Below are 15,170 nucleotides of genomic sequence, written 5' to 3' on the forward strand. Positions count from 1 at the left end.
TAGGAGTATTAGTATTAGTAGGAGTAGTAGTAATAGTAGTAGTAGCAGTAGGAGCAGTAGTAGGAGTAGTAGTAGTAGCAGTAGTAGTAGTAGGAGTAGTAGGAGTAGTAGCAGTAGGAGCAGTAGTAGTAGCAGTAGGAGTAGTAGCAGTAGTAGTAGTAGTAGTAGTAGTAGTAGTAGTAGCAGTAGGAGCAGTAGTAGTAGTAGTAGGAGTAGTAGCAGTAGTAGCAGTAGTAGCAGTAGTAGTAGTAGTAGGAGTAGTAGCAGTAGTAGCAGTAGGAGCAGTAGTAGTAGTAGTAGTAGCAGTAGTAGTAGTAGTAGTAGTAGTAGTAGTAGTAGTAGTAGTAGTAGTAGCAGTAGGAGCAGTACTAGTAGTAGTAGGAGTAGTAGCAGTAGTAGCAGTAGGAGCAGTAGTAGGAGTAGTAGTAGCCGCAGTAGTAGTAGGAGTAGTAGCAGTAGTAGTAGAAGTAGTAGTAGTAGAAGCAGTAGTAGTAGGAGCAGTAGCAGTAGTATTATTCTTATTAGTAGTAGTAGTAGTAGCATTATTATTAGTATTATTAGTATTATTATTATTAATAGTAGTAGTAGTAGTAGTAGTAGTAGTAGTAGTATTATTATTATTATTATTAGTAGTAGTAGTACTAGTAGTAGTAGTATTATTATTAGTAGTAGTAGCATTATTATTATTATTATTATTATTATTATTATTATTATTAATAGTAGTAGTAGTAGTAGTAGTAGTAGTAGCATTATTATTATTATTATTAGTAGTATTAGTATTAGTATTAGTATTATTATTATTAATAGTAGTAGTAGTAGTAGTAGTAGTAGTAGTATTATTAGTAGTAGTACTAGTAGTAGTAGTATTAGTAGTAGTAGTAGTAGCAGTAGCAGTAGTAGTAGTAGTAGTAGTAGTAGTAGTAGTATTAGTAGTAGTACTAGTAGTAGTAGTATTAGTAGTAGTAGTAGTAGTAGCAGTAGCAGTAGTATTAGTAGTAGTAGTAGTAGTAGCAGTAGCAGTAGTAGTAGTAGTAGTATTAGTAGTAGTACTAGTAGTAGTAGTATTAGTAGTAGTAGTAGTAGTAGTAGTACTAGTAGTAGTAGTATTAGTAGTAGTAGTAGTAGTAGTAGTAGTAGTAGTAGTAGTATTAGTAGTAGTACTAGTAGTAGTAGTATTAGTAGTAGTAGTAGTAGCAGTAGCAGTAGTAGTAGTAGTAGTAGTATTAGTAGTAGTACTAGTAGTAGTAGTATTAGTAGTAGTAGTAGTAGTAGCAGTAGCAGTAGCAGTAGTAGTAGTAGTAGTAGTAGTAGTATTAGTAGTAGTACTAGTAGTAGTAGTATTAGTAGTAGTAGTAGTAGTAGCAGTAGCAGTAGTATTAGTAGTAGTAGTAGTAGTAGCAGTAGCAGTAGTAGTAGTAGTAGTATTAGTAGTAGTACTAGTAGTAGTAGTATTAGTAGTAGTAGTAGTAGTAGTAGTAGTAGTAGTAGTACTAGTAGTAGTAGTATTAGTAGTAGTAGTAGTAGTAGTAGTAGTAGTAGTAGTAGTAGTAGTATTAGTAGTAGTACTAGTAGTAGTAGTATTAGTAGTAGTAGTAGTAGCAGTAGCAGTAGTAGTAGTAGTAGTAGTATTAGTAGTAGTACTAGTAGTAGTAGTATTAGTAGTAGTAGTAGTAGTAGCAGTAGCAGTAGTAGTAGTAGTAGTAGTAGTAGTACTAGTAGTAGTAGTATTAGTAGTAGTAGTAGTAGCAGTAGCAGTAGTAGTAGTAGTAGTAGTAGTAGTAGTAGTAGTATTAGTAGTAGTACTAGTAGTAGTAGTATTAGTTGTAGTAGTAGTAGTAGCAGTAGCAGTAGTAGTAGTAGTAGTATGGGCTAACGCTGGAGAGCTCGGCACTAGACCATCTGCATGGGATCAAGTACAAGGGCTGAAACAGTGAGGGACTGATGAGGGATGACATGCGAGTTAGAAAACAGGCAGGTGAGATGAAAACTATCTATGATGTGGTGGATGTGTGACAACAAGGTGTTCAGCATGGAAATACTTAATATGAAAAGCAGTTAAAAAACAACAACATGCAAATACAAAGTGGATGTGGTGCACAGTAGAAGCAAAAAATGGAAATACAGCCAAAAAAGAAGAAGGAAAAAAGTGGACATCAGCGAAATGGAATGCACTCATACATAATGTTCTACCGACATGTTTCCCTTTCCCTCTTTACTTCTCTTCCTCATTTCTTGTCATAACTTTATGTTTGCGCATCATATCAAATATTTTGCATTCCTCAAACACACCCAGTGACTCACTCTTTTTATAGCAGATGCACGTACAGAAACACAAACAATGTCAGGATCTATGGCAATCTATGGGTGCAGCTAGACACAGGCTCAATCCCAGGAAGTCACATGATGCTTTGTCATCACTGTCTATCACACTGTGCGGCCCAAAACACATTGTTAACACTGTGAATTCATACAAAAACGTATATTGTACTTGAAGGCCCTGAATGTCTCAATGACTAAGTGTCTGTGTCAGGCGTCTGGGGTTGTAACAATGTGTCAGTATCAGACATCAAAGGGCGTGACAAAGCGTTGGTGTCAGACATCACGGGTGTCAGAGAGTAGGGGTCGTTACCAATGCGCCTTTATCAGACGTCCAGGGGCGAGATAAAGTATTGGTATTTATCGCCCTGCGAATGAGAACGTTCTGGATGACCCTGTTGGTTTTAGTCAGAAAGAATGTACTGAGAAGTAAAGCCAGTTCACTCAGCTGGCTGATGAAAGAGATTCTGTATTGTACTTGGGAGCCATTGTAGTGATTTCATCACTGGGATTATATGTGTTCAACGTTACGTGTACATGTCACGACAAAAGCAATTTGAACTATTATCCCGTGGGCCGTATGTTTGACACCTCTGGTGTAAATCGTCTCACTGAATTTTTCAGATACCTTTTTTTTCAGATACCTTTTTCAGATAATAAAGTACAGGCATTGGACATTTTCTTGTTGTTTGCCTATAGATTGAAGCGCTAAAGTAAAAATGTGAGCAATGTTCGTATAGCTAGCTAATAGTGCGTTAAGAAGATTAAGAAAACAGCTAACAGTACACAAATTAACAAAGACATTACTACACTTTTTTTTAATATATGATTTACTTGTAGAAATTACAAAACAAGACTTAATGTACAATAGACCTCACAAATAAGGAGTGAAAGGATAACATATCAGACAAATGGTGAGGGTACAAATTACAGCCCCCTCCCCTCGCCTCACTTTCCCAAAATTATTATACAACAAGGCAATTTGATACACAAACAGAAAAGAAAATTATAAAAGCAATCAAAACCCAACATCAACAACTGGCTGTTAAATGCTTGCAGTGGCAGATAATATTATAATATAGAAACATATGCTTATTCTTACTATCCCACCTTCTCTGACCTTCAACTCTCTCACTCACACACACACACGCATATCCACTTCACTTTTTTGACGCATAATATTCACGCTCTGTGTGTAAGAACTGAACAAAAACAGCAGTGCTAAATTATGAGCAAACATGTCACTAGATCCAAAGGTGGCCACACTTTTTGATTGTTGGAAGAAAATCTGTGTTTCTAGACCAGAAAACCAACCCCATGTGCCAGAGTCCGACATGTGTGAGTCTCTACACGATATCTAATTAAACAAACACACTGCAGCACTGACTCGCTATCTGCGGTCTCTTGGTTTACCTAATCGATTGAGCTAAATGTTTCTATCAACTATTAATGAATGTAGGTCAAAATGTTCAAAATGGCAGAGATATTTAGTGTTCAAACTAAGATGTGCAATTATTAAGAAAAATGCTAAAGCCATATTCTAGTTTATAAAAATAAATAAATCAAAGTGGGTCATTTGAAAAAGGCCAGAGGGCAGTAGTTGGCCTGTATCCGTGATCACATACCAAACGTCAAACATGGAGCTATGTCTTTATCTTTGAAATGGCAGTGACAAACAAGTACAGTACATTTTGATTCAACGTTTGAAGCTTGCTAACGTCTGGATGTCAAAACGCCATTGTGAACATATGTTTTATGACGTGGGCTGAAGACGTGTCTGTGCACCTGCAGTGCAATAAAAGCATAATGCCATGTCTTATGCTGCAGCTGTATGTATCTATGTTCACAGTCATCCATCCATATCCATACTGGACACCAACTCAGCAGTCAATTCTGCAGTATAGGATGAGCATAACAATGCCTTGTCATACTGGATTGATCAAAATGTGCTCTGTTACATTGACAGTAGACAGAGTCCCTGAAGGATCATTAGGCAAAAGAAAACATTGTCTGCTTAAGGGTGTCTTGTTATTCTTGTTTGCTCCTTAGAACTAAAACTCATTACAATGACGCATAACCTTGTTCCATAATTTACTCCAGTGAATGAATTGCACAATCAAGCAAACCAGCAGGTTTCGCTGACTAAATGAAGTGTCAAACGTGGCTCTGTACCTTTTGAGTTTGACGATTTAAATCTAAAATAATGAAAATCTAATTAAAAAATGTAGATTCTTATCATTGGTGCGCTTATTTAGTCTGTCTGTCTGTCACTAAAGAGTTCAAGTTGGAAGTCGTGATGTGACTTGATGCTGATCATGCAACATTTGGCAACGTTCTGTACTTGCAGCTTCACCTTCAGCCCTGGTGACTTCAAGAAATAGAAATGAGAATGACTCAAAGCAAACTTAAAGCTACTAGGAGGAACTTTTCTTGTAGATTTTAGAAATTGACAGTCTGCCTCACTCAGTCCTGGTTCCCTCGCCTCCCTTCATTCCAACTTCAATACGGCTCCCAAACGGCTAGTTGAAGCTCAGATCCTGTAGGAGCTGCTGCTGTCGGACGCTGAGGCTCCTCCTCCTGCCAGAGCTGCTGGCGGCAGGTCTGGGTCGGTCTGTGGTGGGCCGGTCGCTGCCTGAATCCCTGCTCGAGTCTGTCTAGAATCCGACTCCGTGGCACAGATGACAAGCATGAAGAATAACTACATAGAAATAGAACATCTTCTCATTGATGGTCTCGTCCGTTCCAAAGACTGGGAATGTCAAGATGGTACTTTCGGGTTTCCATATAAATTTGCATCGGCTCCCAATAACCAATAAATGAATTTGAGGATCTAGAGGCATCAGTATTAAAATGTGACGGTTTCATAACCAGTTTAAAACAACCCTGATAGTAACTTGAACCAAAGGTGAACTGAATGGCCCGTTGCAACGGGTCCGGTATCCCATACTCCTGCAGCACCCACCACAAAAACCCCAGAGGGACCCGGTCCAAAGCCTTCTCCAAGTCCACAAAGCACATGTCGACTGGTTGGGCGAACTCCCAAGTCCCCTCCAGCAGTCTTACGGGGTAAAGAGCTTTCCAGCACCCTGGCATAAGCTTTCCCCGGAAGGCCGAGTAGTGTGATACCCCGGAGAGAAACTAATTGCCAACTAAATGAGTGTAAACTTTGGAACCAAGGTGTGTGCGTACCGTTGGCTGCGTGGCAGGAGGCCACTGGCAGAGCACATTGATGAAATGCCTTTCTCTTGACTAGTTTTAGTCAAAAGCAAATGAAACCATGTGTTTTCCCGCCTGTACACACGATTCCACCACTGCTCAATTCATGGCCGAAAGCCCAAAGGAAGACCAGAAGTTGAAATGACCTTTTAAGTTGTGGTTTTAAGTTACCCGGTTGGCAGGAGAACACGTGTTTGAGTGTGAGGTTAAGTCTCAGATTCTTATCAGCAGAGCGGTGAAACCTGCGGAGCAAGTTCTCTAGCCTTGACGCTGGCTGGTTTCCTCTTGCTGTGTGCAGTGCAAGGGCAGCCATGGAATCTGTTGCTGAGATTGACCAAACACAATAGGTGTTCAGGTAGCGACATCGAGGGATTCAACTGGCCTCATTCTATATAACCAGAGGTGTCAAAAGTATTCACATTCATTACTCAAGTAGAAGTATAGATACTAGGGTTTAAAAATACTTCTGTAAAAGTTGAAGTATCAACTCAAGCTTTTTACTTAAGTAAAAGTGTAAAAGTACTGGTTTAAAAACTACTTAAAAGTATAAAAGTAAAAGTAATGTAAGGGAATTTTTTCCCCATTAAGGACAAACTTTTTAGCCGCGTCTCAGGGGCCTGTAGTGCACTACCCCACCTCCCCCAAAACAATCATTTGCGTCAACATCAACATCAATCAACATGCGTTTCATGGAGCGGAAGACATGATAACTAGTTGCCTATAAGTATTGTAATAGTGCAAAATAGGTGGCGGCGGCGACTCCGACACAAACACTTAAAGCTGTGGTTCTCAAACTTTTCCTGTAAATAACATAATTGTGTGACTCATCTGTGCTTTTATGAATAACAGAATTAAGAAAATTGCAATCACTTTCAAGTAAATCAGATTGCCCATCAGACAATGTTTTGTGTAAGTTCTATCTGTGCAAAAAATGACTCATATTTAGTTACTACTAAATAGCTCATTGTGGAAAACAATAAGCTTTTAATTTTTTTTGCCAAACAAAACAGAATGAGTGCAGATATGTGAGCCATCAGGTTGTATCAGTATTAGTGGAGCAGTGAGCTGCTTTCCTCGACACATATGTTATAAACGGGGTTATAGATTTGATACGGCCTCTCTCAATTCATGCTCAATATTGAGCTTAGATCTGTTTTTTTATTTTGAGAAACGCAACAGCAGGAAAAGACGAGCTCACGGAGCTCACGGCGTCGCGTCAAATCGCGCATGCGCAAGCTAACCTGTTAACGGCGTACCGCAACCATTTACCCGAAAGTACAGGCATTTGTCCATGTATTTATTAATGACTTAGTTTTATATCCGTGTACTTTATACTTTTGTAATATGTGAAGCCAGCAGCTCATTGTTGGTAGAAGACACGAGCACTTTGACTCGTTTCACCTGGAGCAGGAGAGCTGCTCCGGGTCCAGAGAGCTGCTCTGTGTTCAGAGAACTGCTCCGGGTTCAGAGAGCTGCTCCGGGTTCAGAGAGCTGCTCTGGGTTCAGAGAGATGCTCCGGGTTCAGAGAGCTGCTCCGGGTTCAGAGAGCTGCTCCGGGTTCAGAGAGCTGCTCCGGGTTCAGAGAGCTGCTCTGTGTTCAGAGAGCTGCTCCGGGTTCAGAGAGCTGCTCTGGGTTCAGAGAGCTGCTCCGGGTTCAGAGAGCTGCTCCGGGTTCAGAGAGCTGCTCCGGTGTGAGGAGAACTCCGGTGCTCCTCACATGAGAGCTGCTGTTGCATCTTCACCCTGGGAGCGTTTAAAAAATTTCCACTTAAGTAAAGTAACGAAGTATTTGTACTTCGTTACTTGACACCTCTGTATATAACTATCAAAGATGTTGTGAAAAGTGAACAGAATTTGGAAGATGAGAACTGTCAGGTTTCTGATTTTTCTGTTCGGTGATTGTATCGCCTAACCCAGGGGTCAGCAACCGTTCCTATTCAAAGAGACATTTTGCCCTTTTTTCCACCAAAAAAAAAAGCTATTTGATATCACAGCTTATAAAGTTGTATATATAGTCATATTATAAATTCAAAAACTATAGTTTGCTGTATTTATGAAATTATAGAACAAGAAAAAAGACAATTCTTGACATTGTATTGCTATTTTACCTGTTTAGAACTATCAAACTCTTATGAAGAGGTCATGCGTCGGCTAGATTGAGGTCAATTCAAAAACATAACTATGCCCACTTTAAGTCCTATCTATGTTTGTGGCTCATGTGGTAGAGTGTTTGTCCTCAAGGTAACAGGTTCAATCCCCATCTGATGTTTTCAGTTTAAAACGCATATCTTTTGCTCCGTTAACACTGAGCGTCCTCACTACAGACTTTAGAGCTCCGCAACGGATCCGTCTTTATAGCGGACGCCTCGGTGTCTCATGAGCTGACACAGAACCAGCAGCAGGAGTGGAGTCTGGAGACGTGATCCACTTCCTGAAAGTTTATCTACTTTACTCAGTTTGCTGCAGCAGTTGAGGAATCGCTCTTCTTCTTCTGCAGCTTGATACTTTTCATCAGATGCTGTGTGTTTGTTCTGGAAGAGTCTTTCTACATTACATGTTTTGTTGTTTGATAATTTCTCGCCACATATCAGCAGACAGGTCAGCAGCACTGCTGGCAGTGAAAACGAATGAATACGTCGACGCAGAATTAAACTCTACTTTTCTCCGTGACTTATCCGTTGGTAGTTTCCTGAGGGCGGGGCTCTGTGAGTCACGACCAGACACCTGCAGGGGAAGCTGCTTGACAGCGACGTGACAACAACAGGGAACCAATATCACCTCAAACAAAAGAGAGGTTCCACTTGGCAAAAATAAAATAAAAAAAGTTATTATTATTTAATTATGTTTCAAAGCCTCAGACAGAGGTGCGAAAGAGGGTTGCCGACCCCCGGCCTAAACTAAAAACCTACCCAAACCTAAAAAAAAAGCTACATTATACATATTACTTTCATATTTTATAGTCTTGTTGCACTTTTGTTTATTTGTTTTCACTACATTTCATTTCGCAGACGCTTTTATCCAAAGTGACTTACTTTTTTTTGTTTGCTCTCTACACCGTAGACACAGGAACGAGGAGCAATTCAATTACAGACTGCATTATCAATAATCTAAGATATTTTGGCTTACATTAAAGTTACAGTCACAATTTACCACGTACACTTTGATTACATTAATGTATTGAATTTACAAAAAAAGGAAATGTTTCCTCTGAATCAGGTGACTGCATGGTAGCTATCAGTTTGTCAGCTAACCTTTCTGGCATTAGAAGTAACGGCGGGCAGATGTAACACCTTAAGGGTCATCACATACCCATGACACACATACATGAGCGGTCGGATCCCTGGTCCTCTCATAGTGCGCATGTCAAAGTGTCCTTGAGCAAGACACAGCGTCTCCCCGGGCGCTCCTTAATTACTAAATGCAGAGACCAAAAATGTCTTGCATGTATGTAAAATATGTAATATTTTACATACATGCATTTTACATACATACATTTGTAAAAGTCCCTGCTGCGGGACTAATAATGGATTGTTTTTCTTAGTATAGTACACTGACGCTCTCCTGTCTGTGTTCTTGGTAAACAGAGGTTACACGACAGGGTGGAGATAAGAAACGCTGAATAAGACATTTTTAGGAGACCAAAACAATTGCAACTAACTTTTATGAACAGAAAACCAACTGTGGAAGTTTTAGACGAAACAACTCACCGCTGTGGCAGAGACCTGTGTTTATTATCTTCATCTCTTATTCCCCAAATTACATAGATACATGACATTTAACAAACAAGTCATCATTGACTGGGTTTCACCCATTATGAATGAATAGAACATATTACAACGATGTAATTTAGCAAACCACGCTTCAGAATATTCTCAGATAAATGATTAGTGTGAGATTTACATTGGCTTGTTTTTTACTTTGAGTTTGAGGTTTAGTTCCAGATATCCAGTTCGTACAGTCTGTAATAGATTAGAATATTAACTTTTTTCAGGTGGGGCTTGTATGGGCGCAATTAATCGGCCATCGTCCTTTTTTGTTATTATTAAATAGTTATGTTATTATGTCGACCAATTAATAATTCCTCAATGGGTGGACCTCTCAAGCCCCTCCTAATAACAGTAATAGGTGCTTCCCAGGGCTGGCACTGCCCTGCAGTGTTTATACTGAAGACAGGCACACCAACAAGGTGTGGCTTTCCAGAACCAGTTCTGAGTTGGGACAACAGGAGCTGATTGAGGCAGGTTTGTGACGACGTGAGGTAAGCTACAGACACAAGGTCATAGTCACATCATCAGAAAACATTTTGGGTTTTTCGCGGGGCTCGAATGTTCGATATATCGACCTCAAACATTCCTACAAAAGAAAGCAGTGACCCTGGCACTCCTCCATGATGATAACGGGGAAATGATAGCAGAAATGTCAATGAACTGCAGACGAACAATAAGAAACACATGACACAGAAGAAGTGTGAGCTGGATGAATGGACCAGTGTCAGCCAGCGTCTGGAGCTTCAGTCTCCAGGCGGGCTTTGCCCGGGCCGCACTTTTGATCAGCTTGTTTTGTTGAGGTGAGGCAGGAGCGGCGTCTGCTGTCGGCTTGAGTTAAGTGTGGAGAATGTTTGGGATCGGCTCTCTGGGTTTCCCAGCAGCCTTAATAGTTTTAGGCGTGATTGCTTCGCTAGATACATAAATCCTTCCTGGACACCTACTCTGTGCCTTTTGTTGATTCACATAAACAAAATAAAAGGGAATCGCCTGTACATCAACGCGGCTCTCTCTTTGACTCAATGGATTTATTCAGGGTTGAATCCAGCTGCCAGCGTCTTAGCCCTGAGTCATTGTCTGTGACTTGGTGCTTTGTGTCATCAACTTATCCTTTAACTGTCTTTCCTGCTCATGCCACTTAAAGAATATTCTCTCATGAACTGTTTGTTGACGACCCATTATCTTAACTTATCTATCTTTCAATCCTCACACATACACACAGGGAAACAGAGAGTATCTGATAAGATCAGTCAAGGAAGCTGAGGGAATAATTAAACCTGTTGAGCTACTAAGTGTGCCTTGCTATATTTCAGGAAGTGAGCAGCAGCATGTTTCCCATATCTCCTCCTGCCTGTTGACAGCCTCCACACTCCACTGCGGGCTCCAGTACTGACGTGTGTTCCCTGAACGCAGCCGTGGATACATACATACAGGCGAGAGAGAGGATGGTAAGAGCTGCATTTACATGTCTGAGCAATGTGTTTTATTGAAGAGGCTTTTGTTGAGGAGTGATCTCTCTGAGGCGGCTTGGTTACAGGCTGTGTGACCTCTTTGTGTAGAAATGTTGTGCCACGGTGCCTTTTCAACGAACCGGAGCTTTGAAAATGTGTGTGTGTGTGTGTGTGTGTGTGTGTGTATGTGTGTGTGTGTGTCCCTGCTGCACATTTACTGTGTTTTCTGGTAGGTTATTCAGTATTGTTGGTTTAGTCTTGCTACCAAAGCACTGACAAAGTTAAATACTAATCATACGCAATTATCCCTTGACATTAAAGAGGGTCCAAATAAATCATAATAATTCGTCTTCGGGGATCAACATGTGTTTCTGAAAGCTGGAATATACTTTGATATGTGGCATTTTTCAACGGGTTAATATTTTATCATTAAGTGTGCAGTTCTTTTCATAGTTTTGACCAATTATTAGCGGTGTCATTTTAGTATTTTCAGTTCTCTTTTATTCTCTGTGAAAGTGTAGTCATTACAAAGACAGTTTAGTAAAATTAAGTGACTATGACTACAACGACAAGGAGTTCATTTTGTGGAGCGCATGACAACATTTCCCCTTTGTTTTAATGCGCTGGGTCATATCAACATGACTTGGGAAAGTGTTTGATAAGACGCTTGATTCTACGGATTGATTAGGCTTCAGAGAATAACTGAAGTCCGTTGGATCTTTTGAGACAGATATGCAACCTGGCGGATCCGACTGACCGCAACATCGGCAAAGTGAGGAGAAGGCATGTTGTTTTGCAGACAAATGCAGAATCATATTATCGAGGATGCGAGACAGATTAGAGACTAGTCAGAGGCACGTAGGATGAGGGACGATAAGCGACGGGAACCTTTTGCTCATCCAGAACTTGTCGAACACCTTGATACCGTGCGGTGAAGAGTAGCCCAAGGTCCAAGGATGCTCATGCTATGGAGTGTGATTAACTGGAGCAATCTTTGGTTTGGCTCCGTGGAGCTTTTGGCTGGAGGAGCCAGCTCACAGTCTAGCCCTCTGACTACTGCAACACTGGCAGAGCTACTTGTCATCCAGAATTGAGATTTTTCTTCTTGCTTTAGTTCCTTGTGTCCTTTGCTCCCGGTGTGAATGTGTGTCACTTTGCCTGCCACATCCCGGAATGCAGAGTATTAGTCCAAAAAGGGGTCTGTCTGGGTCGGCGCCATGCAAAACTCTCCACACAGTGGCCAGCTGTCCGTTGGTATCCTCCAGTCTTTGAGGACCATTTCCTTACTCGGAGATCAGAGTTCTCGAGTGGAAATGTAAAGTTGAAGTCACCAATACTTGCTACACATGACATATCAAAAATGACAACAAGAAAGTGTGAGAACTCTGAATGTCGCGCTCTCTCTTGAGTTTACTATTCAGTGTCTATCATAAGGCGAGCAGCGAGGGAGTGATCCTGGACAGGGCCCTCTGTTGAAGCTGAAAACACCGGCAGCCTTTTCCGCCAACGGAGGCCAACTTCCATTATACAACTACAGCATCTTTCACTGCATTTGGTTTTGTTCCGGTCCGATTAGTGGATGTAGAATTGAGGACGTCTTGACATGATTTTTGAGAGACTTTTAATTCACAGACTTTTAAATCATGGGACAACATGCTTCTTTGTTCAGTGCAGTACTTAAAGGAGCTGTTGTCACCTGAGAACCAACCAATGTTCCCTGGCGCTCATAATGACATGTCACTGCCACCTCCGTCAACACACCGTGTCTTTGTGTCATCATTCAGCATTCACTTGGGCCACACAGGCACATTAAAGTGGCCAAAGACCATTTTCCCACCCTTGACGACCGGATTGCTCTCCCTTTTCCTCATAGCCTTGGACAGACTTAGAAGTGTATTTAGACCAATCGGAGAAAAACCAAGAAATACATCAAAACATGATATTATAATTCATTGTCTAGACCAGGGGTCAACCTTTACTATCCAAGGTGCCAAATTTGTCTGGAGCCGCAAAAGCTATTTGATATAACAGCTCATAAAGTTTCATATATAGTCATATTATGAATACAAAAACTATAGTTTGTTGTATTTATGAAATTATAGAACAATTCCTGACATTGTATTGGTATTTTACCTGTTATGACAGTATCAAACTCTTATGAAGAGGAGACTAAAAGTACACTGAGATATGTAGGCTTCACTGTGTCACGGTCTTTGGCTTTGGTTTCCTGTCTTATTTTGAATTTCCCTGTCTCTCTTCACTTCTCTTCACTTCCTGCCCTTGTGATCGTCTGCCTCTTGATGCTTTTAGTGGTTTTATGTGAAGCACTTTGAATCGCCTTGTTGTTGAAATGTGCTATCCAAATAAACTTGCAAATAAACTGAATCCTCCTGCGTCTATACCTGCACCTTGCCAGTGTATTTAAACCCTTTTTGTCTCCTGCCCCATGGTCGGTTCGTCTGTCAGGATGGAGGTAGTAACAAAGACGGGGATTTTATTCTTCCAAAAAAGGTGGGGAGCTCACGTGGAACGAAGCAGCAACAGAAACATACAAACACCCAAGACCGTGACACATTGAGGTCAAATAAAAAAAGAAGCATGCAGACTTTGACTCCTCCCCATATGTGTGGCTCCTGGGGTAGAGTGGTACACCTGTAACCACAAGGTGGCAGGTTCGGTACCCGTCCTCCTTTAGACACTGAAGCCCAGTTGCTTCACAAGCAGCCCACTGCACCTAGAAAGCTAAGGATGGGTTAAATGCAATAACTTATTATTTAAATAAAATATCTTTGAACTAAATAGGCTACATTTACATTTTAAAACGCATATTTCTTGCTACGTGTACACTGAGCGTCCTCACTACGCTGGAGCTTTAGACTTGAGCACCGAAGGACGGATCTGTCTTTACTAGCGGACGCCTCACTGTCTCATGAGCTGCCACACAACCAGCAGCAGTACTGGAGTTTGGAGACTTGATCTACTTCCTGAAAGTATATTTATTTTGCTCAGTTTGCTGCAGCAGTTGAGGAATCGCTCTTCTTCGTTCATTTGTAGCTTGATACTTAGCTTGTGTGCTTGTTCTGGCTTTCAAGATCCAATCTTTTGTTGTTTTGATCAAATCAAGCAAACAGGTCAGCCAGCATCGTTGGCAGTGAAAGCAAATTAATACGTTCATGCAGAATTTAAATTATTTTTTCTTCGTGGTTTTAATAGCTTAGCGAGGGCGGGGCTCTGTGGATGAGCCACATGCAGGGGAAGAGGCTTGGCAGCCACGGGACAGGATGTGACGCACATTTTAGCTAAAAAATATTCAAACATGTTTGATTTTCATTGACACAGTAGCACCTCAAACTCCAATATGAGAGGAGTTCCCTTTGAGAGATTGTCCACTGTGCAAAAAAACAATACTTGAATGTTTTGTTGTTAAAAAGCCTCTGGGAGCCGCAACAGAAGCCGCATCCGGCTCCGGAGCCGCGAGTTGCCGACGTCTGGCTTAGACTAAATCAATCACATTCTCCGTGCAACCGACGCAACGCTCAGCTTCATGCAAATGAATACATGATAACAACACCAACGTGCAAATGAGCGTTTGATACTCATCTACATGTTGTATACTTTTGGAGCTGATGCCTTGTACTAATTTCTGGAGAAAAGAGTTGCACAGGACTCACTTCATTGTGTTTCTCCGGCTGTTCCACCCTTCACCGTACCAGATGGGAACAAAGACTGACCATTGTTACTCTTTGGTAACTGGGGATGGCAATGATAGTTTACAGGGAACCAATCTCAATGCCATTGGTGTCATTATTCCACAGCCATCAGTATTAACTTCAGAATTATATGTTAATGTAGGAAATATGCTATATGCTAGGAGTATATTGACACTTTAAATTAGCGTGTGCCATTGAAAATACACACGTGATTAAATTGTTTTGAATAGTTATCCATCTAAATATCTGCACTTCCAATATGAACAGGTCACCATTCTGGCATCCTGCACATGATAAACCTTCCAGCGATGTGCCATCCAGACACTCTAGATCTTGTGGAGCTACAGCCAACATGCGGACGCGTGTCTGTCCAGTGCAGTTAAGGTCACCTGGAAGTGGACAACTCATTTAAAGGTGTGTTTTGTGGTAATGCAAGGTTTGTGTTTATTGTCTCTTGATATAAAAAATACATCTGATATACAGTACATGTCACCCTTGGCAACACGAGCAGGTTCAGGCGTCACTGCTTCCTGGTTTCACCCAAATACCAAGAAACATAAAGCCGCTCTCTGACGTTTAATTTAATGATATTGTGTTCACTTCATTGAAAGCAATCAATGAGCACTTATGGTCAGATTATTATAAATAATCATAAACTAGATTGTTATGCTTACAATTATGGGAATTATGATACACTATGAAATCCTTGCAGA

This window comes from Taurulus bubalis, assembly GCF_910589615.1.
Source record: "Taurulus bubalis genome assembly, chromosome: 3".
In the NCBI taxonomy this organism is placed as follows: Eukaryota; Metazoa; Chordata; class Actinopteri; order Perciformes; family Cottidae; genus Taurulus; species Taurulus bubalis.